Source organism: Microcebus murinus, chromosome 26 (assembly GCF_040939455.1).
Source record: "Microcebus murinus isolate Inina chromosome 26, M.murinus_Inina_mat1.0, whole genome shotgun sequence".
Taxonomy (NCBI): Eukaryota; Metazoa; Chordata; class Mammalia; order Primates; family Cheirogaleidae; genus Microcebus; species Microcebus murinus.
The window spans coordinates 16,379,421-16,407,357 of NC_134129.1; the positions used below are offsets into that span (position 1 = coordinate 16,379,421).

At 41.3% G+C, this 27,937-nt stretch overlaps 1 protein-coding gene across 2 annotated transcripts in view; it reads left to right on the forward strand.

The window, feature by feature from the left end:
• The window catches only part of SCFD2 (sec1 family domain containing 2), a 311,415-nt gene that overhangs the window by 147,141 nt on the left and 136,337 nt on the right, over nt 1-27,937 (forward strand). The window lies entirely within an intron of this gene.

Sequence of the window (27,937 nt, forward strand, 5' to 3'; positions counted from 1 at the left end):
GGGGCGGGGGTGGCTCTTGCTCATCACCGTTTCAAGGCTCATTAAGTTTGATGCAGAATCATATTTCAGTGCTCAGCGTTGGCAGGTCCCTTTTCCCTCGAAGCTTTTCGTATGACTTCTTTTGCCACCGATTGGTCCTTCCACCTCATTTTCCTCTTAATATTTCACTATCACCTCTGCCTCTGACAGCTGCGGGGACCCAAGGCCAGCTAGATATCAGCACGCCGGCTCAGCCCCGGCGTGGCTTGGGAAGGAGCCGGACGAGAGCCAGGGAGCAGAGGCTTCTCGTAAATAACGTGCGCTCTTGTCAGGGGTTTCGGCCCTTGCAGAATGCTAACGTGTTTCCCTAGCAGATGGGGCCGCTCTGGCCTGCCATGCTGTCTTTTGAACTTCCTGTCCAGGGGGATGGTTTTCATCAGCCTTGATGCATTAGAGAACACCTACTTTATAAGACTGGATTTTTTTTGTTTTGTTTTTTGTGTGTGTGTGTGTGTGTGTTTTTTTAGCCAAAAGAAGATTACTGAATGTTTTTGTGTATGAAAGGTTTCTTTAGAAAAAAGACTAAAAGGGGATGGAGGAACCATCCAGATAGCCCAGTGAAAAGTTGCAACTGTGATAGAAGCTTTTTCTGATAATACATGAAAATTAAGACTAGGGAGAGCCACCCTGTCGACTCAGATTTCTTTAAATGGCATTAAGAAAGTATTCCTTTTGCTATAAAACTGCTTTCTCTCATTTTTTTTTTAACAATCTCTGCACATATACAAGCATGCCTCATTTTCTCATGCTTCACTTTATTGCATTTCTTACAAATTTAAGGTTTTTGGAAACCCGGTATCAAGCAAGTCTGTCGGTGCCATTTTTGCAGCAGCACGTGCTCACTGCATGTCTCTGTGTCATATTTTGGTAGTTCTCCCAATACTTCAGATTTCTTCATTATTTTTATATCTGTCATGGTGATCAGTGATCTTTGATGTTGCTATTGTAATTATTCTGGAGGTGCTGTGAACAGCACCCATCTTAAGACAGCAAACTTAATCGATAAACATTGTGTGTGGATTTGCTTTGTTTTGTTTTGTTTTGTTTTGTTTTTGAGACAGAGTCTCACTCTGTTGCCCGGGCTAGAGTGCCGTGGCATCAGCCTAGCTCACAGCAACCTCCAACTTCTGGGCTCAAGCGATCCTCCTGCCTCAGCCTCCCGAGTAGCTGGGACTACAGGCATGCACCACCATGCCTGGCTAATTTTTTATATATATTTAAAAAATATATATTAGTTGGCCAACTAATGTTTTTCTATTTTTTTAGTAGAGACGGGGTCTCGTTCTTGCTCAGGCTGGTTTCGAACTCCTGACCTTGAGCGATCCTCCCGCCTCGGCCTCCCAGAGTGCTAGGATTACAGGCATAAGCTACCCCGCCCGGCCTGATTCCAATCTTCATGGATGACTTTGAAGGCTTATAAAACAAAAACAAAAAAAAATAAAATAAAATAAAAAAAAATAAATTTCTCACCATCCATGGAGTGAAAAACAAAAACAAAAAAAAAAAAAAATAAAAAAAAAAATAAAATGAAGGCTTAGGATGTCTGTGGAGGAAGGAACTGCAGATGTGGTAGAAATAGCAAGAGAATTAGAATTAGAAGTAGCGCCTGAAGATGGGACTGAATGGCTGCAATCTCATGAAACTTGAACAGATAAGCTTCTTATGGGTGAGCAAAGAAAGCGGTTTCTTAAGATGGAATCCACTCCTGGTTGAGATGCCCTGAACATCGTTGAATGACAATGACAAGGATTTAGAATATCACAGAAACTTAACTGATCGAGCAGTGGCAGGGTTTCAGAGGATGGATTCCAATTTTGAAAAAAGTTTTACCATTGGTAAAATGCAGTAGCTCGCATGCTGTTGAGAAATCTTTCATGAAAGGAAGAGTCAGCCAATGAGGCAGACTTCACTGTTGTCTTATTTTAAGAAATTGCCACCGCCACCCTGATCAGTCTGCAGCCACCAACATGGGGGCAAGACCCTCCACCAGCAAAAAGATTACAACTTGCCAAAGGCTCAGATTATGGTTAGCATGTTTTAGCAATAAAGCATTTTTTAATTAAGGCATATGCATTGTTCTTTAGACACAAAGCTATTGCACACTTAATAGATTACAGTATAGTATAAACATAACTTTGATATGCACTGGGAAACCAGCAAAATTTATGTGGCTCACTTTATCATCATATTCACTTTATTGCAGTGTTCTGGAACTGAACCTACACTATCTCCAAGCTATGCCTGTATGTCATTTTGCCTACTCATTTCTACAAATCTTTTGGCAGGAGAACTAATGTCTTCTACCTTTTCTTTGCAGCATCTTGATTTCATTTTCAGAGGGACAATCCAAAGGCAGCGTTCAGAGGGGGGAGCAGGGTTTGGAATGCTTGGTATGCTAGCCTCATTCAGATAGTATTTACTGCTAGGGGCTAAGCATGGGTCAGGTCAATTATAGGGACCAGATCAACCTTATTAGACTCATAAAATTACCTTTATCCAAGCAATAGAGAGTGAAAACATTTCAAAGATTTATGCATTTCCAGAGAGAAGAATAACACGTATAGTCATCCCAGGGGGATTGGTTCCAAAAACTCCCATGGATACCAAAATCCACTGATGCTCAAGTCCTTTATATAAAATGGCATAGTATTTACATATAACCTATGCACACCCTCCCATATGAAAGTACATGCCATCTCTAGATTACTTATAATACCTAATATAATCAAATGCTATGTAAATAGTTGTACTGTGTTATTTAGGGAATAAATGACAAGGAAAAATGTGTGCACATGTTCAGTATAGATACAATTTTTTAAAAAATATTTTTGATCCACAATTGTTTGAATTCATGGATGCAGAACCCATAGATGGTGGTTTTATTAGGAGACTAAGTCCAGTCAAAGAATACAGAAGCCAGGGTAGCCCTGGGCATCTTAGGGTCTAAATCCAGGACCTGAATTGCTAATAGTACCCTTTCTCTCTCCATCTCTGTCTCACGTCTGGACTTCTTCTAATATGCAGGTGATGATATATTATACATGAAGTTATCTTTAGGTAGCTGATATCCTGGACTCATATCATGTACCAGAAAAGAAAGTTTATCTCACCAGCTCCAGTTATAAATTGTGGGATACCAAGGATATATGCAGATGGTTCAGGAAAAATTAAAAAATAAAAAAAGTAAAAATTATATAATATTAAAAAAATAAAAATAAAAAAAAATAAAGTGTGGGAACACCTGAGTTAGCCTGCCTTAGGTTATATACCATTGAGGGTTGCATCTACCATGGGAAGAAAGGATGGTGGCGGTGGCAGTGAAGTATTGCACATTAAACAAAAAATTTTTTTGCCTTTCATATTCTAAATAATCATGTGCAAATTATATCACTACCTGGCACAAAAAATTGGAAATCATTTTAGTATCATCAAGAACTTTATGGCTCACACCTGTCATCCCAGCACTCTGGGAGGCCCAGGCGGGAGGATCACCCTCAAGGTCAGGAGTTCGAAATCAGCCTGAGCAAGAGCAAGACCCCTGTCTCTACTAAAAATAGAAAGAAATTAATTGGCCAACAAAAAAAATATAGAAAAAATTAGCTGGGCATGGTGGTGCATGCCTATAGTCCCAGCTACTCGGGAGGCTGAGGCAGGAGGATCGCTGGAGCCCAGGAGTTTGTGGTTGCTGTGAGCTAGGCTGACACCATGGCACTCTAGCCTGGGCGACAAAGTGAGACTCTGTCTCAAAAAAGAAAAAAAAAACAAACAAAAACTTTATAATATCTAAAAGTTTTCTAGTTATGTGGGAATAGAATCCTCTTTTTATAAGCATCATATGTACTCACCAGCAAATTGGTTTCACTGATCAACACCTAAGTGCACATATAGGAATAACATTTATCAGACGTCGGGAAGATGTGAGGGGGGTGGCCAGGCGCGGTGGCTCACACCTGTAATCCTAGCTCTCTGGGAGGCTGAGGCGGGTGGATTGCTTGAGGTCAGGAGTTTGAAACCAGCCTGAGCAAGAGCAAGACCCCGTCTCTACCATAAATAGAAAGAAATTAATTGGCCAACTGATATATATAGAAAAAATTAGGCGGGCATGGTGGCACATGCCTGTAGTCCCAGCTACTCGGGAGGCTGAGGCAGGAGGATCGCTTGAGCCCAGGAGTTGGAGGTTGCTGTGAGCTAGGCTGACACCACGGCACTCACTCTAGCCTGGACAACAAAGGGAGACTCTGTCTCAAAAAAAAAAAAGATGTGATGGGGAAGGAGGGGATGGGTTTATACATACATAATGAGTGTGATGTCCCCCGTCTGAGGGATGGACATACTTGAAGCTCTGACTGGGGTGGGGGGAAGGGGGAAGGCAACACATGTAACCTAAACATTTATACCCCCATAAAATGATGAAATAAATAAATAAAGGAATCCCCCTTTTAGAATATAATTCTTACACTTAAGTTGTATACATTTGCCTTTCTTACATGTTTTTAATAATCTTTTTTTTTAACGAAAGTAAGAGATACCTGTACATGTGCTACAATCATTGGAATAGTGATAAGAGCTTGGGAATTGGAGTCATTCACCTTGGTTATAGTTTTCACTCCATTATGAACATCTTTATTTTTAATCAATAAGCAAGAAGAAAAAGAGTATTTACTTCACAGGTGATTGTGAAGTTTGAGAAAGATAACGGATGTGGAAACAATTTTGTTAATTAGAGAGTACAAATATTACATGGTTATCATTATATCACATATATTTCTAAAGTGATATGCTTAATTTGGGGTCGCTGAACCGTGCCCCCTCCTTGAAATTATATCCAAACTTGTATATATGCATACCTGTATCAGCGAATATTTGATTCAGCTGTGAGTGATAGAACACCTAAAAATAACTGTGGCTTCACAAAATATAAGTTCATTTTCCTCTCAAATACGCAAACTCCAGAGATAAGTTATCCAGAGTGTTCTACAACCATCATGGACCAAAGGCCTCCTCTCTTGCTGTTTTGCTCTACCAAGCCTGTGGCTTCTTTCCCGTGGTCCACAATGACAGGTCACCCTCCGAGCTGCCATTGCTGCATTCAGGCTAACAATACAGATGGAGTGGAGGACGGAGGGGAAGACGGCCGTGCCACTGACCTTTAAGAACACTTCCTGGAAATTGACCATGACACTTACGCTTACATCTCATTGGCCAGAACGTAGTCACGTGACCTATCTAGCTAAATGAGCAACTACGATGAGTAGTTTTTATTCTGGGGGTTCCATTCCTAAGCAAGAAGGGAGAGTGCCTAAAGGGAGAATCTTGTTCATCTACAATAATATGGGATATATATTTTATAGAGAGAAAGAATATATAGCTTTCATCAAATCTTAAAGAAATGTATTATAATTTATAAACATTAGAAAAAACCCTGTTCCAAAGCAGAGCAGACTATGTGAACTTACAGATGAAAGGTATCTTCTAGATCATCTTCTGTCTGTGCTGTGAGCAGAAGGGTAGGAAATAATCAGAAAAGCACAGATTTGGGATGTTGTGTACACAACGTAGATACCGTTTGATAATAACTGTTTATTATTTTAATTTGCCCTCAAATCACTTCATACATCATAAGTCAATGACTTTGTCATGTACTCTACTTATTATCTATTCCTTAAAATTCTTAAACAATTTAAAAGTTTATATACACTCTTCTTTCATCATTTTGGATACTAATCAAGATTCTTTTTAGAATTAATTGACTTGCTTTTCATAATTAATTTAATTTCAAATTAATGAAGACTAGTGAACAATATCTTTCTTAGTTTAATTGAATTTCTGCTTTTAATGCTTTTGCTTTGTGCAAATCATCTGATCTTTTCTTTAACCTAGTTTTAAGTAACACATGTTGAGTAACACATAAAATGTCAAAAATTCTACTTTAATTCATTTCAAAAATAAACAACTGATGAAATAAAATTTAAGAATGTAAATTTTTTTAGACATTTTAATGGTTTTATTTTGTTTTTATTGTGCATAGTTTTGTTTGCTTATGCAGAAATTTGTAGCTATAAATGTTTGGGTTATTTATTTTAATTAATGTCTACTAAGAAGTTTCCCTCTTTGGAAAAAAACCAGATGTCAACATTGAAACATGACCCCCTCCTCCAAAACAGTTTTACCAATTTAATTTTCAAAGTAAAAATATATCAGAACTTTTCAAACCATTGAAAATAGTTAATTATGCACCTGTAAAAAGTATTGATTGACACAGAAAGATGCATATATATATATATTGTTAAAATGTAAAGAAAAGTTACAGAGCAAGTATGTTTAATATGTTTTTGGGAGAAAACAATCTCTAACAATATATACTAGCTATCCAACTTAGTAATAGCAGCTATCTTTGGATAATGAGATTAAAGGTGATTTTTCTACTTTCTAGAGCTTCTTTTCTATATTATATGAATTTTTATAGCATCATGTTGCATTACTTTATTACCGAGGGAAAAACCAAACGGGCAAGCTTCTTCCATTTTGGAGAAATAAGAAAATCTATAAACAAAAGTAGCAATTTTTTCTTCCACCATAGAGCTCTGTCCTCTAAAACTAAAAGAGCCACTTAGAAGGCAAAATTATATACCTCAAGACTCACTACTGTGATTTTGAAGCATAGCATTTGGGAAATTTTACAGGAAATTTGATACCTTGTTGCTTTTGTTGATGACTCTTCTTTGCATCGCCTGTGGTGAGCTGAATTGCAGTTGCTACATTGAATTGCAATAAAATATGAAAACACAGTAACTCGGCGTGAATGAGAAATTCAGTCTCCTGGGTATCCTTCCCTTCAGAGCCGGGGCCTCGATGTTAATGCAGATGTGTGTGCATTATCCTAAGGTGTGAGATTAGCAGATGACTGCCGGGCAAATGAGTAAAGCTTTTGTGCACTGTGAAAGCCAGAATAAACCAGCTATTTTAAACCCAAGCCCAGGCATCCCTTTCTCTGGATTCTCTGGCGGATCCTTCAGCCGAATCTGAGCTTTAAAAATAAAGCCACTGTCTATGCTTGTCTGTGAGCGCTGAGAGTCCTGCCAAAGCCCTCTATGAGTATCTGTGAATTTACCCTGGGAGAACACCACACAGTGTCCCTGGCTTCCTGTTCCAAATGACCCACTCCAATGACACACTGTAATACTACTTAAGGTAGGGAGAGTGGACTGCCAAGACCTATTTATCAATGGGCTCGCCTTGCAGCGTGCACATCCGTCTAAAGTTAAACAAGGGTCATAGGAAGAGCTTTCTTCTCTCCCGTCTCGCCAACACTAGTATCTTGTATAAAGATTAAAATAAATTATCCAGTGTTTCACCGCAGGGTTTTCCCACCGTACAAAGTGCTGTTCTTTAAAGATACGGAAAAGAAGGAACTGGGGAAAATAGATGCCTACAATTTCTCAAATAAATACGGAATGCCCGTAGCTAGGAGCCATTGGTTCAATAAATTATGGTTATCTATAAAATGGAATAGTATGCTGCCTTTAAAACTAACATTGGAGAATGTACTTTATTTTAATTTATTTAAATTAATAAATTTAAATTGCTGTTTTAAAATTTAAATTTATTAATTTAAATAAATATTCTGGTTTATTTATTTAAACCAGAATAAAATAGCTGGTTTATTCTGGCTTTCACATGCACAAAAGCCTTACTCATTTGCCCCGCAGTCATCTGCTAATCTCACACCATATCATTATATGGATAAGTATCCTTTAACCAAAATAATAGGTGGAATATTATCCTAGTTTTGTTTTTAAAAATTAAAAGTATATACTCAGGGAAATGTATTGAAAGCTATATACACAGGCTGTCAACGTTTTTTGTCGTTATCTTTGAGTAGAAGGATTGTGTTTGAATTTCCCCTTCTTATTTCTCCTTCTTTCTTTCCTTTATGAATATTTATTAAATGTTCTACTTTCAAAATAAATTAAACGTTGAAGTCATTTAAAATAAATTCATTAGCGCTGATACTTACCTGAAATAGAAAATATGGCAATTAATCTGAAACAGAAAGGAATGGATTTTAGAGCCTTTATTTCTGGCAGTTAAATCTGTATTTTTTTTTTTTTTTTTTGAGACAGAGTCTCGCTTTCTTGCCCAGGCTAGAGTGAGTGCCGTGGCGTCAGCCTCGCTCACAGCAACCTCAAACTCCTGGGCTCAAGCGATCCTCCTGCCTCAGCCTCCCGAGTAGCTGGGACTACAGGCACGAGTCACCATGCCTGGCTGATTTTTATATTATATATATTAGTTGGCCAATTAATTTCTTTCTATTTTTATGGTAGAGACGGGGTCTTGCTCAGGCTGGTTTTGAACTCCTGACCTTGAGCGATCCTCCCGCCTCGGCCTCCCAGAGTGCTAGGATTACAGGCGTGAGCCACCGCGCCCGGCCTTAAATCTGTATTTTTAAAAAAGACACCTTAGAAACTGTGGCAGGAGGGGCAGGGTGACGGCACATGGAACTCTGTACTCTGTGCTCAATGTTTCTGTAAAACTAAAACTTCTTGAAAAATAAGTCTATTGATGAAAATTTTGAAAGGCCCTTCACATTTGCCCTGCTTGGCCATCTTTTGTGTTCTCACGATCACAAGCAATGACAGTAAGCACGCGTTAGATTAACATGGGAGTTTTAACAAGCCACAAGGGCAATGCTTGTGAGCAAGAAGATTCTATCTGTAGTCTGGAAAGAAGGGCTCACTGGGTACCCTGAAGACTGTTACAAGTTGGTATTGCTCCTGGCCTCCTGAACCCCGAATTCTCTCAGGCCTCAGCCCTCTCCTAGTCCTCGCCCACGCAGACTGTTCACCCTCCGCGTTCCTGCATGTATTGGTGATGACTGCTGTCCCCCAAGGCCTTGCTGTGTCCAACGCACAGGCCTGTTCTGAAAGGCGGCCACAGTGCCATGACAGCCACCCTCCTGGTTATGATCCTGCCCCTAGAGAGCCTTTATTGATTGAAGCGTATGTGTGAATACTGACCCCATCGCCCCAGAGCAAGTCCAGGATGAGGAAAGCATGGTTGAAATGAGTGCAGGAGCTAGAAGGCAGAAATACACAGGACTGAGCTCTCCCTCCCACTCCTGTACACTTGCTCCTTGTCCCCTATAGCATGACGCTACAGGGAGAAGGAAGAGAGGAGGTAGATGGGAACCAGGTCAGGTTGGTGGAAGGGACACCACTCTTCTGTGCTTGGCCTGGGGTAGAATTCTACTCGTCGTTAATTACCTAACCAACCAGTAGTAACCAGCCAACTGCAATTACCTGTCTACTTCTTCCCTGCCCTTCTGTCCCTCCATAAGCAAGCATTAAGTGCATGCCCAGGTGCTAGGCACCAGGTGCTGCGGTTGTTAAACAGCATCCACGACCCCTTTACCTTGTGAGCCTGACATGCCAATGGGAATGGGAACCAATCCGATGAGCACGCATAAATGCACAGAGCTGCAGCGGGGACGCACTGCTGTGGAGGAGAGGTACACATACTCTGGGGAGAGTTGGAATCTGGGGAGTCAGGAAAGACTCCAGGGAACTAACTAACACTACAGCCAAGATCTGAAGGCTGTGTTCGAGTGAACTGAACAGGGAGAGCGAAAGGTTTTCCCGGCAGAAGGAACAGCCAGATCGCTTAGAAAAGCCTTTAGTTTTTAATGTTCCAACTCCCAGACACCCCCAAGGACCCATCCACGTGCAAGCGAATGTTTCTCTGAACCTAGGATATTCATTTCTTGTGTTTCGTATCAGCTATAAAATTTGTTTTTACAGCTGCACTTTGAGGTACAGAATTTGAACACATATCATAAAATGATCACATGGAACCAGCCCACACATTGACTGTTCTGACATTGATTACTAAATGGCTACTGTCACCCAGCAGTTATTTTGTCACCTTGATAACTATAAAATAAGGACCAAAGGTTGGGCTCTTAAATGTAGGTTGTCTTAATAATATGATCTTGTACACATTTTAATTTTGCTTATAGTTACAGCTTTGATTTTGGATACAAGCCAAAATAGACTGAGTCTTGCCTGTATGTTGTTTTCTTTGTAATTTTGTGATAAGGTGAGTAGTTTTGTCAAGCACTGTTTTTAATGTTTGAATTTAGAGAACTTCAAAGACCATTGGACCTGGGCAGAACATTCACCTGTGATTATTTGCACAGTGAAATGGTAGTATTATATCTCAAATGTTGAGTGAATGATTTCACTTCAAAGCATAGTTCCAGAATATTCTGTCTGGTCTCACCACAAGTTCATGTTCCTTAAAGTTTTATTATTACAAGGGTTGTTCAATGAATACAGTAGCGAGAAGATGGATGAAAAACATATGCTCTTATTCAAGGGCTCGGTTGGTCATTTTCTTTTTTAGACCTTCAGTCAGCAATCTTATTCATTTCTCCAAAATACACGATTGTACCACACGGTGTGTAAAAACTATTGAAAATGTGTGTGTTAAAACTATTGAAAATGACGGACATATAGTATGGTAGAGGAATGGCAACAGGAAGCATTATGTGTATTTAATTTTCTTAAGTTAAAAAACCAAACTCTCATTTTGATAAGATATAGTAACAGAAACCAAGTGGAAAGAAAGAAAAATATTACAGAATTTTTCTTTTACTACAAAACTTTTTAGAATAGAATAGTAATGCTATTGAATAATGTTGACCTAAAAAATACTATGACATACTTTGAAGTATGATATTATCAATATAAAAACAGAATAACAATTAATGTCTTTTAAGATGACTACAGTTTAAGAAAAATAATTCTTTTAGATGAACAAGAGTGTTATTGATGGTTTGCTATGATAGTTTTTCAGCAGGATTGCAGAGATTTTTCCTTGCTTTCTCCTAAGCTGACATCTGACTTGTTATCTGTATCTTAAGTGTTCTTGCAGTAGAAATATTCATTTTCTTTCCAGATTTCCTTTCATATTTAGACCAAAGTTTATCTGTTCTCCTTTTCTCCAGGTTACTTCCCTGGTCTATATCCTTGAAGAAATTTATATATAATATAAATATTCTTAACTCATAAGAGCCATATTGAATTTATTGTGCTAACTGGTATAAGTAATCTATGATCACTGCTAGTTATATGCCCGTCATTTGTGTAAATATTATTCTACTGAGATGATCTTCTGCTAAAAGTTTCCTTGTGACCCTTAAGGTAGCTGCTGCCATGACAGAGTCGTCTCCCCTCTATTTTCTATATTTTTCTGATTCTTGTACACATTTTCCTTTTTTGTCATCTGTAACTATTGGAAAAAAACTTTGGTTCTTTTCTAAAAAGCAACGTGCTTTCATAAGTAAACTTCTAGAAGCACACATTTTAGTGGAAAATTATAGATGTCTCCAAAATTGTAGATGATCAATAATCATGATTGATTACTTTCTAAGTGCCAGGCATTAAGCTAAGTGCTTTACTTGGATTATCTCATCGAATCCTATGAAATCGGTGTCTTTTCTTTAAGCTAATTTTTTCAGATGAGGAAATTGCAGCTCAAATAAGTTAAGAAACTTGTCCAAGTTCTCATAAAGAGTAAGGGGTCACACTGGAATTCACACCTGATAAGGGCATATTTTAAGATGGTTATTTTTTCTTTTTCCTGATAAATACTGCCACACTTCATTGCATTAGGGTATCTTCTGAAAGTGAGCTTACTCAATAGCAGAGCCTTTGCCCTCGGCCGTCCTGCCTTACTGTCTCTTCTCCCCTTTAAAAGACATTCAGTGACCTAGGACTGTCACTGACTATCCCTGAGAGTTTCCAGAGATTGGTACAGAAAGTATATCATGCTGCCTGTAGTTTTGAAAATGAGGCACAAGTGGGCTGTATCACATGTTCAAGACATTTACTTAAGTTATAAATACCCCTGTCTATTTCCAATTTCCAAAAGATCATTTGCATTACCAGGAGGGTACCAGTTTCTCTAAATAGCAGCCTTCCTATTGCATTCAAATGTTGCATCAAAAATGGATGCATTGGGAGCCATTGCCCAAAGAATGAAGGTAAACTTGAGATAACACTGATATTTTACATAAAGAACAAACTTTATATAAAATACGTAAGGAAGGAAAGAAAGAAAAGGGGTAGGGGAGGAAAGAAAAGAAAAGGGAGTGTGAGACTGCAGTTTGCCTCAAAATCAGCCACAAACTGCAAGAGATAGACAGCTGATACATTGAGCTTAGCTAGAATAAAATTCTAATAAGCACAGAATCTGCCAGAGGTACCCTTTTCCAAGAGCTGGTCATGTTCATTTGCAGAGGCCCTAGAACAGGGGTCCTCAAACTTTTTAAACAGGGGGCCAGTTCACTGTCCCCCAGACCGTTGGAGGGCCCTTGGAGAGTGTGGGCACATTCCACGCATGCGCACTGTGGGCCCAGGACAAGTCAGCTGCTAAGCAGGACAGGCAGCGGTGACAAAAACACCCTGTGGGCCGGATAAACGTCCTTGACCCGCCGAATATGGCCTGTGGGCCATAGTTTGAGGACCCCTGTCCTAGAGAGTTACTTTAATCAAGTGAATCTACTTTTAGTAATTAAGAAAGTCATTTGAGATGAAGAATACTTGGATAAATTCTGGGTACCTTCATCAGATAACAGTGATTCCTTTTTTTTTTTTTTTGAGACAGAGTCTTTGCTCTGTCACTCCAGCTAGAGTGCAGTGGCATCATCATAGCTTGCTATAACCCCAGACTCCTGGGCTCAAGAGATCCTCTTGCCACAGCCTCCTGGGTAGCTGGATCTATAGGTGCGTACCACAATACTGGCCAATTTTTCTATTTTTAGTAGAGATGGGGTCTTGCTCTTGCTCAGGCTGGTCTCAAACTCCTGAGCTCAAGCGATCCTCCTGCCTCGGCCTCCCAAAATGAGCCTCCCACTCACTCGCCTAATAGTGAGTCTTATTCAAATTATGTAGTGGTCTTTCACTTTTCTCATTTAATAAGAGATAAGCACTATTGTCGTAGAGTCAGACAGATTTGGGGTTGAATCCTAACTTCCCTGTTTATTAGGTTGAAGACTTTGGGCTTCACTTTCCTTATCTGTTAAAGGGAGTGATAATATCTATTTGCTCTTTAGGATCATTACATGATTTGATGAAAGTGAAATCAAGGATCTCTCTTTCCTTCCATTTTTATTTCTTTTTAAAATGTGATTTTTATTTTAAATGTATTGATACCTTTCCTCTAAGGAACTGTGCTTCTTTTATTAGCTTTGGAGAATTGTTACACTGGGGGATAAATTGTATACAGAATAATTGCTCTGGGTTTTTAAAATTAGAAGTTCTATTAATAATACGAAGATAGATTATATAGTTTTGTGCAATGAAAGTTGAAAGTCATGAGATCAGTATTCATAAATGAATTGTGAAAAAAGCATAAAAAAGACATTATTCCAAATACTATTTCCAGTGAAGAAGATGAAATTGCTAAATTAATCTTCATCACGTTATTAACAAGCATATGTTAAGCTCCTATTATTATGTGCCGGACCTTGCCTTAGATATTTAAAATATATTTTTATAATTGATGCTTCCATTTTGTCATCTCAATGCGAAAAGAACTCAGGAAATGAGTAGATGAATAATTTTTTTTTTTGGTAGGGCAAGGTCATTTCACCTTTGTGAGAGTGTTTTCATATCACTGTGTACTTATTAAATTATTTGGTTCCATTTAATAAAGCCAGCCTTATTACTCCAGAGACCAAATCCCTGGAAGGTAGTGAAAAAGCAAGTTTTCTTGTGTCTAATCACAGATGTGATTTGCATCTCCTCTCACTTGAAGTGAAAGTATTTTCTTTTTCTGTGTGTCACTGTTGAGTCATAATTTTATCCTGGTGTTATATTTATATCCTGATGGGATAAAAAGTTGTAAAATCTAAGCAAATTATTAAAAATGTATGCAGGTAGGAAGAGTTCCTGAGTTTGGTTATCAATCAGAGTACCATTCTCCCCACTCCTGAGTCCCCCAGTTGACTAGAAATAATGTTTTTGCTGGAAGGTATGCATGTCCTTATACTTACACAAAAATACCTATCATTCTTTGGTTCTCTGATAACTAGGATTTGAGTTTGAACAGAAATGCAGGGGAATATTCTAAATCAGCTGTTGTCTAATAAGGAAGTAGGGGCCTGATAGAAGAAAACAAAAATCTTCCACCAGAGATTACAACTCTTACTATTATTACTACTGTTGTTATGTTGCATACTATATTATATAATTACAGTAGTAATTATATGTATTTTACATCACCTAATAGCATCTTGTCACCTCCCCGGACTAAAGGCCAGCAGCACATCTGGAGGTAGTAACATCAGGCCAGCCGGCTGTCTCACCCTCTGTCCAGCCTGGGTTTGGGTTAAGTGACTTCTTGTTTTTTCTCTTGTACCAACTTGTCTACTAGTACCACGTTTTTCTTTCTAAGGTGCCAACGTTAAACCGAGTAAGGCAATCAGGTTTGCATAACGGAAATAGGGGACATAGTGCCTTTATGAGCATTTCTTATGACACACCTTCCCAGGGAAAAGTCCTTAAAAACTGCCATGTGATCTCCCGGCCCTGAAGCACTTTGCACACAGGGTGTTACTTTCTAAATGAATGAATGACACAGCTGCAGTGCGCGGGACTCGCAATGTAAGGGAACAGCAGGCAGGACCATGGACCACATTTACATTAAGAGCCCATCAGGCCTTTTAAAGCCTTTCTGGTTTGTACGCTCCCTCTCCTCATTTGCACTCGGAATGCCTTCCGTTCTAGCAAGCAGGATAGAAAGGTCCCTGGGACAGCAGGGGCCAGGAGGATCATGGTGTGTGCTTGGAGGAGCAGAGCAGGGAGAATCTGGATCCAGAAAATCCTGGCTTTGCCATTTACCGGGAGTCTGACCTTGGGCAAGCCATTGACCCCCTCTGGGCTTCATTGCCATCCCCTAGCGCTGCTGCAGGGACTCTGGGGCTCTTAGCAACGGGTCTGCACGGAATAAGAGCTCCATAAATATTAGCCATTAGTATTTGCCACATAGTAAATGCCAAAATATGAGTTCCGTTTTGTGTTTTCTTCACAAATGGGCCTTCAGAACTCAAGAAAGACCTGATGTTTTTGTAAGCTGTTAGCATATTTTAAATAAAGAAATGTCGGCTGGGTGCAGTGGCTCACACCTGTAATCCTAGCACTCTGGGAGGCTGAGGTGGGAGGATCGTTTGAGCTCAGGAGTTCGAAACCAGCCTGAGCAAGAGCGAGACCCCCATCTCTACTGAAAATAGAAAGAAATTAGCTGGAAAACTAAAAATATGTACAAAAAAATTAGCCAGACATGGTGGCACATGCCTGTAGTCCCAGCTACTTGGGAGGCTGAGGCAGGAGGATTGCTTGAGCCCAGGAGTTTGAGGTTGCTGTAAGCTAGGCTGACACCATGACACTCTAGCCCGGGCAACAGAGTGAGACTCTGTTTCAAAAAAAAAAAAGAAATGTCAAAACTGGTTTGTAAAAATTATGGCATATTTTAAATATTTACATTATATTTCTAATATTATTATTTAAAGTAAGAAGGTTATCATTTAAAACAAATAAAGAAATTGCTTTATGTTGTTCATTACTGTGGCTTTAGAAATTTCTTACTGAAATTTAGAAATTTCAGATTCAGGAAAAAGAGAAAAAGGAGATTTTTCCAGGAGACATGTGCAAAATGAATTACCGTGTCAGTAAACTGGGCTCTGCTTTAGGTTTTCGCCTAAGTTAGTATTAAATGCTCAGGCTCTGAAGTCAGACACAACCAGAGCCCGTCCCTACTTGGTGCATACCGAGTCTTAGCTACTTAATCTCTCTAAACCTCAGTTTCCTCATCTCTAAAATGGCACTAAAAATACCTCATTCGTACGGTGGCTTTGCAGATTGAACGAGACAAGATATTATTGTGCCGGGCCCGTGGTGGTTCTAAATGCTGACTCTGCGCTCCACTATGTTTCTTCATCTGTAAAATGGGGCGATTGACAACTCCCGTTCATAGCCGTGGGAGGATCTAACCAGCACGACCCTTCGCTGTTTCTGGGTCCCTGCTTCTGGGGACCCTCTCTCTGTTTTCATTTTATCCAGAGTTGACTGCCTGTTTCCTTGGAGGCAAGGGACAGGGGGGTCACCTGGCTGGAGTTCATCTGGAGAAGAAATCTGATGTCCTAAATTGCTCCTGGTACAAACTTTCAACCACTTCTACTTAGCTGTACTCTACACCCTGGCCCACGGCGGTTCCTGGTACCCCAATTCCTGAGCGTCTCAGATACCATGGCACTGGGTGGCCCGCCACTCGGGGGTTTTCTCAGCAATAAGTCACTTAACCCTTGTCTGTGTGCTTCCCACCTTCCAAAAGTCTCTTTTTATCTTGCACCAGGTTCATTTGCCATAGTTTCTTTGTATTTCATGGATTGGTACCTTTTTTTTTTTTACCGCTTTACTATCAGTTTTAGGGGTTTGGAGTATAAGCAGGTATAAACTTGCACATTCAATCTTCCACGCTTCGCTGGAAGCTCTCAGCCATGATGTCTCAAGCAATCGATGACGGATCCAAAAGCAAAGACACACGCTGAAAGATTCAGTTAAGGGCAGATTGTCAGGGGCGATTTTGCTTTCCTTTTCTGACAATGGTTTTGAACTTTGACCGCAAACTGGAATCACCTGTGGGTCTTCCTAACTATTAGTGCCTGGGCCCAACTCCAGAGAGCCTGGTGTCAGGGCCTGGGGTGTGTGGCCTACGGATAGCAGCTGTCAAAGCCGCCCAGTGTCACCAGTGTGCAGCCAGTCCCCTGCTACAAGTACTTCCATCCTGAAATTCTGTGTGTGTTTCAAGTAACCATTTTCCCCGGGACATTTATGTGCAATTTCAGCTGAAGATGCAGGTAACTCTCTATGCAGTTCTCTGACTGACCGATATATTGAAAGCATATGTTATTTTTGTTTTGCTAAATAAAATATTAATTCAGATATTTTCTTAAAATAAATAAATCCCCTGGGCTGGGCGCAGTGGCTCACGCCTGTAATCCTAGCACTGTGGGAGGCCAAAGCAGGAGGATTTCCTTAAGCTCAAAAGTTCAAGACCAGCCTGAGCAACGGCAAGACCTTGTCTGTACAAAAAAAAATAGAAAAATTAGCCGGGCATGGTGGCGCGCGCCTATAGTCCCAGCTACTCGGGAGGCCGAGGCAGGAGGATCGCTTGAGCCCAGGAGTTTGAGGTTGCTATGAGCTAGGCTGATGCCACTGCACTCTAGCTGGGGTAACAGAGCAAGACTCCGTCTCCAATCAATCAATCAATCAATCAATAAATAAATAAATAAAATCTCCTGCTCCCCACAATTATGTGGAAATGTACTAGTAAAGTATTACAACTGAAATCGGATTCTTATTTAAATAATCTCTATAATAGCCCCGAATACTAAAATTGCCGCCTCTGTCTTGGCATGGTTACTTGAGGTAGAATGTTAGAGTTCATTAGATTTGTAATTATTAATAGATTTGCAGTTAGGTAAGTTAGTAATAAAGTCAGCTGCCCATTGAACGGTCAGATTTTATCTGGTAGCATTACTCACCCTGGGAAATCGTATGCCGAGGGTGAAGGGGAGGTTTGCTTCTTCCTGCCTTTCTGAGCCGGCTTGCACTGAGAGCGCTCAGTGCTCTCCTACGCTCTGGGCCGCCATCTTGTTCCTGCCATCTTGTCTCTGCCTGGCCCCACAGCCGCCCAGTAGTGGTGTCGATAGCCTCACGTTTTGCCTGCTCACACGGCACAAGACATACAAGGCTGCATTTTTAGGCTCTACTGTTATATTCGAGATTTACAAGGCCACAGGACAGAGAGACAGAGTCACCGAGGCTGTAATTATTAACAGGGGTTTTATTGTCTAGCTCGAGCTAGGGTCTGAGCCCCCAGAGTGCCAGCGCAGTGGCCTCTTCTTCCGGCAGGGACCCCCCCTTTGTGTGCTAGTGACCCTTTTATAGCTAAGTTGTTTACACACTGGTCATGCATCCGCCCCCACAGTGATTCTTACTTTATTCTGCACTTGATAGGTTCTAACCTGTTCCGGGTCTTAGCTGAGAGACTCCGGTTTCTGCGTTCTTTGTCTTTCTCTTTTGCATCCCATAATGTACTCATAATGCCTTGCGGTTAGCAAATAAGCAATAAACAGAAGCTGGAAGGTGTCCATTGTCTTTATAGCCCAATATCTTGCACTACCACATTTGGAAAACAGAATGAGAGGCCTCTGGTTACCCTCCCAACTCTGAATGGCACTTGCCTACTTCCTTCTTATGAGCAAGTACTCTGTCCTGGCATTTTTGTCTTGTCAGCTGTACTTGACTTTTCTCCTTTTCCCTGTGTCTCCTTCCACGTCCTCATTATTCCTTCTTCTTCCCTTCTTCTTTCTTCTTTCCTCTTCTTCTTCTTTCTTCTTCTTCTTTTCTTCTTCTTTCTTCTTCTTCTTCTTTCTTCTTTCTTCTTGTTCTTCTTTCTTCTTCTTCTTCTTCTTCTTCTTCTTCTTCTTCTTCTTCTTCTTCTTCCTTCTTCTTCTTCTTCTCCCTTCTTTCTTCTTCTTCTCCCTTCTTTCTTCTTCCTCCTTCTTCTTCTTCTTCTTCTTCTTCTTCTTCTTCTTCTTCTTCTTCTTCCTCCTCCTCCTCCTCCTCCCCCTCCTCCTCCTTCTTCTTCTTTCCTCTTCTTCTTCCTTCTTCTTCTTTCTTCTTCTTCTTCCTCACTCTGTTGCCAGGGTGAGGCCAATTAATTTCTTTCTATTTTTAGTAGAGATGGGATCTCGCTTTTGCTCAGGCTGGTCCTGAACTCCTGAGCTCAAACAGTCTGCCCACCTTGGCCTCCCAGAGTGCTAGGATTACAGGCGTGAGCCACCGAGCCTGGCCTTCCTGTTTCTTCTTTATCTATTAATCTCCCCTTTGAGCATCCCATTCCTCTTCCCCTTTCCAATACATAAAAAAATCTAAAACTTAAGGAGGGCGTGGGGGAAATGTAGAAACGTAAATTATTGGTGGCTGAAAGTGGTTCTTTCCTTTTACTAGAGAAGCTAAACAATCAGAAAGAGACAATGTATCACGGAAAATCTGATTTCTAGGATGAAGTCATGACAGTTCACCCTTCTCTAATTGTTAGTGTCTAAATTGTATTTCGTGTATGGTTCTGCAATCTGATTGAATAATACTTAGAAAAAATGTTAGATGTAAATAAATCCATTTGTTGTGGATAAAAACAGAATGAGCATTTCCCTGCACAATTTACTTTTTACTTTCCTGAAGTCCAGGGGCTGTTCTTTCTTTGAGAGGCAAAACACCTACATTTCACGTTAACGTTTTAGAGACATGGAGGGGGCCCATTGCTAAACTGTGGCTGAGGCTGAATGGTCGGGATTTGCTTTAAGAAGGGACATCCTCCGGGTCCTCACCTGAGGTCATTAAATTGATTTAGTCTGGGTCCACTGGCTGTATTTTAATGCAGTTTAGCTGTAAAATTACAAGGCCCCATTGTATCACACAGGCAGCGCATTGTTATTTTTCTAGGCCTGTCAATGTAAAAAATGTGTCTGTTTGCCTTCCCCTATGACCTGGAAAAAAAAAAAAATCACATTAGCTACATTACAGAGTAGCAGGACACCCTGGAAATGTTGCTTTTGGAAAGTACCTTGAGGTATAACATATAAAAAATCTGGCAGGATAATCTGGTGAAAGTGCCAGGGCTACACATGTTCATTTCGGGGTCCTTTATTATCCTGCCTTTTCGGTTAAGTACTGGGGCTGGGAGTGAACCACATGAAGAGCCTGTAAAAGGCTGGTGGCTCTTCTGACGGGGGTCTGCTGTGGCCGGAGAGGCCATTTTCACTGCAGCCAGCCCGGAGAGGGGCCAAGCCAAGGGGTGCACCAACTCCACTGCCCAGAACCCCAGGAAGCCACAGTGAATATACTGTGCCCAGCACTGCCCAGAATAAGCCGGATGATGGTATTTGGCTTGCCGGGGCGTTCACTATAATGCTTGCTGCGGGTTGTCGCGGGACCTGTGTGTGCATCATAAGCTTTTTTATTTCTTTATTTTTTGCAATCATTATAAGCCTCTTATGAGATGAGTCCTGGTGTTTGCTTTTCTCCCTCTCTTTTTTTTTTTTTTTGCATATGGCCATTAGTAGCCATTTCTTCAGATCTGTCAACCTGTGGGTTCCTCCAGGGTGGTTCTGTTTTCTCCTGGGAGGTTCTGGCGTGAATACCTTTCCTGTAGGAAACCGCCACGCGGCTTCATATGTGGTTTTGTCATGGGCCTGTTTGTAGGCGACTCTCCAAACCCAGGGACTCCCAGGCGTCCTTTCCCAGGGTGGCTCTCTGGCTGTGGGCCGTGAGTGGACACAGGGGCACGGGCCGTGCCACCTCGTGCCCGTCATCCACCACGATGTGGGCTTCCGAGGGGCTCTCTGGAGAGGGTCCCAGGCTCCGGAGTCTCCCAGGCCTGGGTTAGAATCTCAGCGCTGCCACATCCTGTCTGTGTAACCTCTAGCGAGTTGCCCTTTGGGGACATCAGTTTCCTAATATGTAAAATGGAGAATGATGGCAGGCCTTCGGGGGATTACTATGAAAATGAAATCAGATAATGAACGCAAAGTGCTTAGTAGATAGTAAGTGCTCAATAAATGTTAGATACCTCAACTAGCTGTCATTGCTGCAATTGCTCTAAATATCCTGACCTATCTCATGCTCTATACCCACAAAAAGAAACCCCCTAGGCCGGGCGCGGTGGTTCATGCCTGTTATCCTAGCACCCTGGGAGGCCGAGGCGGGAGGATCACTCGAGGTCAGGAGTTCGAAACCAGCCTGAGCAAGAGCGAGACCCTGTCTCTACTAAGAAATAGAAAGAAATTAATTGGCCAACTAAAATATATAGAAAAAATTAGCCGGGCTTGGTGGTGCATGCCTGTAGTCCCAGCTACTGGAGAGGCTGAGGCAGGAGGATCGCTTGAGTCCAGGAGTTGGAGGTTGCTGTGAGCGAGGCTGACGCCACGGCACTCACTCTAGCCCTGGCAACAGAGCGAGACTCTGTCTCAAGAAAAAAAATAAGAAACCCTCTAATTATTCTCATTGCTGCTTTCTTCCCTTTAATCTGTTAAATTTAACTTTCAAAAGTTGGATTTAAAAAATATTTTTAAAAAAACCTCATTTTTGATGACTAAGCTATTCTTTACTTCACCTATCTCTGGCTTCTAATACTCTAAAAGGCTTTAGTTTCTTTCAACTAAACATGGGTTAAAATGCCCTCTCGTCCTTTGCCATTTGTTTTATGTCTTACTGTGTGTTTTTCAATTCAAGTTCAACAATTATTTATCAGGCATCTTCTGTGAAAGGTACCAGGAGCTAGGAGCTAAAAGCACAGAGCTGATTAATACAAGAGTCTGCCCTGTAGAAGCCTTAGTCTAGTGGGAGAAGCAGACGTGTAGAAAGTGTACTAAAATACCGAGTGCTGATTGTCATAAATTATACCAGGTATGAATAATACACAGGGGAATATTATTCAGCTATGAAAATAATGAAATCCTGTTATTTGCAACAATATGGATGCAACCGGAGGTCACATATAAAGTGAAATAAACTAAGCACAGAAAGACAATTATTGCATGTTCTTACTCAAAAATAGGAGTTTAAAAAGCGGATCTTAGGAAGCTAAAGAGTAGATTAGTGGTTTCCTGAGGCTGGAACGGGTAGTGGAGAGGAGGGGATGAAGAGAGGTTGATTAATGGGTACGACTATGCAGTTTGATAGAAGAAATAAGACCTAATGTTTGATAGATCAGTAGGATGACTACAGTTTACAATAGTCTATTTTGAGACAGAGTCTCACTCTGTTGCCCAAGCTAGAGTGCAATGGCATCAACCTAGTTCACAGCAACCTCAAACTCCTGGGCTCAAGCAATCCTCCTGCCTCAGCCTCCCCAGTAGCTGGGACTACAGGCATGCACCAGCATGCCCGGCTAATTTTTTCTATATATCTTTAGTTGGCCAATTCATTTCTTTCTATTTTTTTAGTAGAGACAGGGGTCTCGCTCTTGCTCAGGCTGGTCTCGAACTCCTGACCTGGAGCGATCCTCCCGCCTTGGCCTCCCAGAGTGATAGGATTATAGGCGTGAGCCACTGCGCCCGGCCTACAATAGTCTATTGTATATTTCAAAATAGTTAGATAAGAGTAAATTTGAATGTTTCTAGCATTAAAAAAGACAATTACTTAAGGTGATGGATATCCCAATTACACTGATTTTATCTTACAAATTATTGGGACATATTACTACATGTACCCTGAAAATATATACATCTATTATGTATCAATGAAAAATAAAATTACGTTAAAAAAAGAAAAGAAAAATAAAATTACATTTGAAAAAGAAAAGAAAAATACACAGAGGGAACAAGGAGAAGATGCTCAGCCCAGGGCGGCGGGGGCCCAGTGGGGTCATTCCGGGAGGAATACGAGGGTGTCGGGCAGACAGCAGGCTGATCCCTCTGGGGGCAGAGGGAAGCGCAGATGCAAAACCGTGGCGGTGAATGATGGAATGGCATGTCTAGAGAATTTCAGAGAGGACCATGTGACTGCAGCATGGTGTGCAAGTCGGAGGTTTGGCGGGTGGGTCGTGTGGATTGCAAAGAGCTTTGTATCCCTTGCTGAGAATTTAGACTTGACCCTCCACTGTGAAAGAGCCATTGCAGCAGAGTTCCTGTTTTCTTTTTCACTGAACTGCCCCTTTCTTACAGTAAAGCGCACGCACCATAAGTATACAGCCTGATGGCCTTTTCATGTGTATGCACCACATGTATGCATAGTATTCCCAGCACCGCAGAATCTCTCCTGAACATCCTCCCGTCAGTCCCCCCCAAAGGTCACCAGCATTCTGACCTCTGCCACCACCTGATTGTTTTGCCCGTGTTGAGCATCGTGTCACTGGAATCCTTACGTGTGTGCTCTTCCATGTCTGGCTTTTTTCGTTCAGCATTTTGTCTGGGAGATCCATCATGTTGTTGCACACAATAGTAGCTTTGTTTTATAGACATCATGGGAGGACACCTCTGGGGTTACTTGTGACTAATTTTTTTTTTTCATTGTTGATCTAAAATGACCTTAGAGGGGACTAAGAATGGACCCCTTCTCCACTTTCATATTTGCTCTTATTACAAAATGCTCATTGTTTTAGTCTCAGTTTCCCTTTGGGCTTTAAGTCAAGGACTGTCCCACTGTCCTACCTAAAGGACCAAAGATCTGTCAGTAGCTGGAACACGTAAGATTCTGGAGCCGGGCACAATGGCTCACGCCTGTAATCCTAGCACTCTGGGAGGCCGAGGCAGGAAGATTGCTCAAGGTCAGGAGTTCGAGACCAGCCTGAGCAAGAGCAAGACCCCGTCTCTACTAAAAAAATAGAAAGAAATGAATTGGCCAACTAAAAATATATACAAAAAATTAGCCAGGCATGGTGGCTCATGCCTGTAGTCCCAGCTCCTTGGGAGGCTGAGGCAGGAGGATCGCTTGAGCCCAGGAGTTTGAGATTGCTTTGAGTGAGGCTGACTCCACGGCACTCTAGCCTGGGCAACAGAGTGAAACTCTGAATCAAAAAAGAAAAAAAAAAAAAAGAATTATATTTATCCATTGTTTTATTCAAGAAGTCTTCACAAATGCCCACAGTGGACCAGGCACAAGGAATACAGCCGGTAACAGGACAGATGTGGTCTCTGCCCTTGTGGAAGTTGCAGGTTAGGAAGGAGATGGGAAGAAATAATCACACAAAAAATATTTAATTAAACAACTGTAATAAAGGCTGCGGAGAGCCTGAGCAAGAGTGAGACCCCGTCTCTACTATAAATAGAAAGAAATTAATTGACCAACTAATATATATAGAAAAAATTAGCCAGGCGTGCGTGGTGGTGCATGCCTGTAGTCCCAGCTACTCGGGAGGCTGAGGCAGGAGGATCGCTTGAGGCCAGGAGTTGGAGGTTGCTGTGAGCAAGGCTGACGCCACGGCACTCTAGCCCAGGTAATAGAGTGACACTCTGTCTCAAAAAAAAAAAAAAAGACTTCAAAAGTGGCCATTGAAACAATATTAAGGTTAGAATTTTAAAGGAAAAACAAATTTTTACCTCTTTTATACAACTGCTTTCATATATCAAATTAGAGTGTCTGTGGACCTACATATATACATAACAAAATATCTTCTATTGCACTTTTTCTTTTCTAACCTCTGTAGCCTATAACAGGAATAAATAAATATTTGTTGACTGAGTAAATGAATATATGAATAATACATGTCAATCAAAGGAATTTTTAAAATATTGAAAAGGCAAAAGAAGAAAATTAAAATGAGTTCCAATAAAACTTACCAATAACAAAATGATCTATAACCTTCCTCCACTGAGAGATAGCATTTCACCTGTGTATATTTACACTTTAAATAGACCATTTTGTATCCTTCTTTTCTTTTCTTTTCTTTTCTTTCCTTTTTATTTATTTTTTATTTTGTTATTTTTCTTCTCTAAGACAGAGTCTCCCTCTGTTGCCCAGGCTACAGTGCAGTGGCATCATCATAGCTCACAGCAACCTCAATCTCCTGGGCTCAAGCGATCCTCCTGCCTCAGCCTCCTGAGTAGCTTGGACTACAGCCACGTGCCACCACACCTGGCTAAATTCTTCTATTTTTTTTGTAGAGATGGAGTCTTTCTATGTTGCTTAGATAGGTCTCAAACTCCTGGGCTCAAGCAATCCTCCTGCCTCGGCCTCCCAAAGTGCTAGGATTATATGTGTGAGCCACTGCACCTGGCCTGTATCCTGCTTTTCTAGAGAAACATTTTTATGACCTTTTTCCTAAAATATTTTATCTAATTCTGATATGAGATAGTCATTGTTATTATTAGACATTTTTTAAAGAGCTAAACTCAGACTCAGATTAGACAGCTCGGTACAAGGGACAGAACCAGGCAAGATTCGGGATTCCAGCTGATACATTCCTTCCATCCACAATACCCTCCTGTCTCTCTGCTCACTTTCCTATGTCATTCTGTCATTTGGGAACAAAATAAGGAGGAGAGGGTGGCTAATGGGAGTGAAATATTGTTTAAAGCGCCAGGAAACCAGACTGCCTAGGTGTGAACCCCAGTTCTGCTGTGTTACTTGCACAAGTGATTTAACCTTGGTCGTCCTCCCATCTGGGCTGTTGTAAGGATTGGATAAGTTACTACAGGGTGTCAAGAATGCATAGCGCATAGCGCATAGACCATGGTATACACTATGCAAGTGTTTGCTGTTATTACTGTTGTTACTATGACTACCAACATTCTACACCCGGGCCACTATAACAGTCGTCCTCATCATCTACCTGCATTAAGGTCATGAGAGTGCCAGCCACGGTCCCATGGCACGAGACTTCTAATGGCAATGCTGGGATTTCTTGTGTTAAATAAACTGAATCGGGTTGAAAGCGGGTACACCATTCTATGGTGCTCATTCTTTGGGACATGTTTTCTAATTCCCACCCACTCTTCATCTGATGTACTCTGCAAGCTAAAAAATAGCTCCCCAAGATTAGTGTTTTGATGGTTTCTTTTTATCTTTTTTTTGTTTTGTTTTGAGACAGAGTCTCACTCTGTTGCCCAGGCTAGAGTGAATGCTGTGACGTCAGCCTAGCTCACAGCAACCTCAAACTCCTGGGCTCAAGCGATCCTCCTGCCTCAGCCTCCTGGGTAGCTGGGACTACAGGCATGTGCCACCATGCGTGGCTAATTTTTTCTATATATTTTTAGTTGGCCAATTAATTTCTTTCTATGTTTAGTAGAGACGGGGGTCTCGCTCTTGCTCAGACTGGTTTCAAACTCCTGACCTTGACCGATCCTCCCGCCTCGGCCTCCCAGAGTGCTAGGATTACAGGTGTGAGCCACCGTGCCCGGCCCATAGCGTTCTTTGGATAGAGACAACCTAAGTGGAACCACAAAGCCAAATTTGGGAAAAGGTTGTAGTCATTCTGAATTTCAAAACTATGAGAAGGTGCAGCTTCTCAGTGCCCTGGTTGGAGTGTATACGTCTGTGTGTGTGTGTGTGTGTACATGTGCATTCGTGTGCTGTGGGTGTGTACAGATGAGGGGAAGACAGGGGGACGAACAGACAGTCCAGGGGTCAAGAAGACACAACCTGTAAAGAAAATACTCAGGAAGAGAATTGTGTTTTTACATTTTTGAGGATAGCAGGGCAGCCGGAAATTTGTCTTTTTTTTTTTTAGAAAAGACACTATCTTCAAGTTGTAGCACAATTTTTGAAATATAGTGGGCATTCAGTAAATATTTGTCAAATGGAATATGAAAAGAATTCAAAATTTGGGGAAATAACTGCCGTACACATGGTTGCAAAAACTCAGCATTGCTGAAGTGGGAGTGTCAGTTTCCATTGAAACCAGAACTTTCTAGTTGCTTTTGAAACATTATTTTCCAGGACTTGTTCTTATTTTAAGATTTTTCTGGATAGCACAAGAAAAAATCTGTGCTCTTTATAAAAAGAAAAAAATGGATATATACTTAAAATGTATGCCATCGCTAACTCCATCATTATTAAGTCCTGAAGATTTGTTCTGAAAAGATTTTTTAGCATAAACTTTTCAACCTTGTAGTAGAAGAGAAATAAAAACTAAACTGAAAATCTAGAGAACTAGATTCTGGGCTCACTTATGCCATTTAGTAGCTGTGTGACCTTTCGGTGGTTAAGAGACCTCTCTGATCTTTTACTTGCCTCATGCTATGATTTTTTCCGAAGAAGGTTTGCACTTGCTGTTCTCTCTGCCCCCGGGAGGGGTGGAAGGTTGTTGGTGGTTGTCTTGGCCTATGTCCAAGCCAAGCACAGGACCCAGGGACCTTGGTACGGGACAGAATAGCTCCTTCTTTCACCTGTTCAGGTCTTTTCTGGAATGCCTCCTGGCCTGTTTAAAATTACAAATGTCCCTCCCTCCTCTGGCACTCTGTCTGCCCTTTTCCAAATTCTCAAATTTGCATCTCTAGCCCTTATAGCCCAAACCCGTATTGACAGTGACCACTCATTCATTCAAGGAATATTTATTAAGCACCTACTAACTACAGGGTACTGTTCTAAGCACAAGAAAGACAGCAGTGAACAAAATAGACAAATACCCGTGGCTTCATGGAGGTCTCTTCCAGAAGACAGAAGACACACATAAATGCATGCATGCAATATTATTGCACGGTACTTTTCATGTTTGCAGCTCAGCAGACCTGACCTGGGACAGGAGGATAGAAGTGTCACAGCCCAACCGGGTTCATTGCCTTCTGCTCAAAAGGAAGCCAATATAGTGGGACAGACAGCAGGGGTTATAGCAGAGAGAGAGAGTTTAACATCACAGGCCCCATGTGAGGAGATGGGAGGAAGTTCTCAAATTCATCTCCCCACAAAATCTGGGAGAAAGGGTTTTTTAAGATAGTTTGTCTGCCAAAAGCCTGGGCAGTTGGGTCTGCTAATGGGCTGGGTTCAGGTTGGAACCATAGGGGTGTGGAAATTGTCTTCTTTGCTGAGCTGGTTCTTGGGAGGGGGTCGCAATGCCAGTTGAGTCAGCTCCTCGGGATAGGCCCCTGGTCCGGGTGGTCAGCCCTTCCACCCGAATGTGGGGTCTGGAACATATCTCAGAAGCCAGCCTTAGGCTTCACAAGGGTGATGTTCTCAATGGGAGCAGTGGAGAAAGCTAAGAATCTTTATGAGGACCATCAACGGCAAGACTCCTGAGTGGTGAGCCATTGCAGGAAAGCAAGCCAGGAAAAAATGGCTGGAGATGTATATACCATGTTTCCCCCCAAAAAAGCCCTACCCATAAAACAAGCCCC